Source organism: Ammodytes marinus, assembly GCF_949987685.1.
Source record: "Ammodytes marinus genome assembly, chromosome: 24".
Taxonomy (NCBI): Eukaryota; Metazoa; Chordata; class Actinopteri; order Uranoscopiformes; family Ammodytidae; genus Ammodytes; species Ammodytes marinus.
In genome coordinates this window covers 1,830,455-1,832,954 of record NC_137228.1, presented here as the reverse complement: position 1 = coordinate 1,832,954, position 2,500 = coordinate 1,830,455, and positions in this window count along the sequence as shown.

Genomic DNA, 2,500 nt, shown 5'->3' with positions numbered 1-2,500 from the left:
TGAAGCCCAGAAGTCCTCCAGCTTGAGGACTTTTTTCAGCTACACCCTGCTTTCGACCAACTTTAACTTTTTTTTTTCCTTTTTTTCACTTTTTCTTCATTTTCTTCATTTTAATCATTTTAATCATTTTAATCATTTTTTCCACTATGGGGACCATGTGACACTATGAGGAGCTCCAGTCCCACTTGCACTCCCTTCAACTTTAACCTTTATTTTGTTCATTTTTGTCACTTTTGCCATGTTTTGCTGCCATTTGACACTGGGAGGACCGTGTGACACTACGGGGACCTTGCACTCTTTCCCAGTTTGAAGTGATTTATGTTCATTTATCAGGCTGGGGGTCACTGTGGGCGCCTCTTGGCCCACTTTCACTCACTCTGACTGGGCTGTGCTTCCTCCAAACCGCCCCATTATATATTTGACCTTTTGACCTTTTTTTCTTTCTTTCTTTCGTTTTATTCCCTCTGACCCCAGTCAAGCCATCACTCTCCCCAGGTTGTGGGACCCTTCACCCGGGCAGGGCCCCAGCGCCTTGTCCCTCCTTCCCCAGGCCTGACACCACTCTCCCCATCTGGGAGAGCCTTCGCCCGGGCAGGGCCCCAGCGCCTTGTCCCTCCTTCCCCAGGCCTGACACCACTCTCCCCGCCTGGGAGAGCCTTCACCCGGGCAGGGCCCCAGCGCCTTGTCCCTCCTTCCCCAGGCCTGACACCACTCTCCCCATCTGGGAGAGCCTTCGCCCGGGCAGGGCCCCAGCGCCTTGTCCCTCCTTCCCCAGGCCTGACACCACTCTCCCCGCCTGGGAGAGCCTTCACCCGGGCAGGGCCCCAGCGCCTTGTCCCTCCTTCCCCAGGCCTGACACCACTCTCCCCATATGGGAGAGCCTTCACCCAGGCAGGGCCCCGGCGCCTTGTCCCTCCTTCCCCAGGCCTGACACCACTCTCCCCGCCTGGGAGAGCCTTCGCCCGGGCAGGGCCCCAGCGCCTCGTCCCTCCTTCCCCAGGCCTGACACCACTCTCCCCCATCTGGGAGACCCTTCACCCAGGCAGAGACCCAGGGCAGAGACACCGGTGCCTTCTCCCACCTCTCACTCACTCTGACTGGGCACGGCCCTCCCCGCGCAAAGCCTCACAGCCTGACCCGGCCCTCCTCACGCTCCTGACCCGGCCCTCCTCACGCTCCCGCGGGCCCACCCTGACCCGGCCCTCCTCACGCTCCCGCGGGCCCACCCTGACCCGGCCCTCCTCTCGGTCCCGCGGGCCCACCCTTAAGCACCCCTCCCTGGGTTAAAGGACGAGATCCGGCCGCTCCGGAGTTTCGTGCCCCTGGTAACCCGCAAAGACTTTCGTGCCCCTGGTAATCCGCAAAGACTTTCGTGCCCCTGGTACCGTGCTCTCGTTTCGTGCCCCTGGTACTCTATCAGGAAAATATTTTTTTTTTCTAAGTTCACCACGGTGAAGCCCAGAAGTCCTCCAGCTTGAGGCTTTTTTACAGCTTCACCCTGCTTTCGTTTCGTGCCTCTGGTACTCCATCAGGATTTTTTTTTTTCGTGCCCCTGGTCACCCAGCTCACTGCCTGCGCTCCAGAGCCTAAGTCCCTTCGTGCCTCTGGTAGTCCATCAGGATTTTTTTTTTTCGTGCCCCTGGTCACCCAGCTCACTGCCTGCGCTCCAGAGCCTAAGTCCCTTCGTGCCTCTGGTACTCCATCAGGATTTTTTTTTTTCGTGCCCCTGGTCACCCAGCTCACTGCCTGCGCTCCAGAGCCTAAGTCCCTTCGTGCCTCTGGTACTCCATCAGGATTTTTTTTTTTTTCGTGCCCCTGGTCACCCAGCTCACTGCCTGCGCTCCAGAGCCTAAGTCCCTTCGTGCCTCTGGTACTCCATCAGGATTTTTTTTTTTTTCGTGCCCCTGGTCACCCAGCTCACTGCCTGCGCTCCAGAGCCTAAGTCCCTTCGTGCCTCTGGTACTCCATCAGGATTTTTTTTTTTTCCGTGCCCCTGGTCACCCAGCTCACTGCCTGCGCTCCAGAGCCTAAGTCCCTTCGTGCCCCTGGTAACCCATCAGGATTTATTTTATTTTTTTTTCTAAGTTCACCACGGTGAAGCCCAGAAGGCCTCAGGCTTGAGGCCTTTTTCAGCTTAACCCTGCTTTCGTTTCGTGCCCCTGGTTATCCAGCCCACCGCAAACGGCGGGAGTAACTATGACTCTCTTAAGGTAGCCAAATGCCTTCGTGCCCCTGGTCACCCAGCTCACTGCCTGCGCTCCAGAGCCTAAGTCCCTTCGTGCCTCTGGTACTCCATCAGGATTTTTTTTTTTTCGTGCCCCTGGTCACCCAGCTCACTGCCTGCGCTCCAGAGCCTAAGTCCCTTCGTGCCCCTGGTAACCCATCAGGATTTTTTTTTTTTTTTTTCTAAGTTCACCACGGTGAAGCCCAGAAGGCCTCAGGCTTGAGGCCTTTTTCAGCTTAACCCTGCTTTCGTTTCGTGCCCCTGGTTATCCAGCCC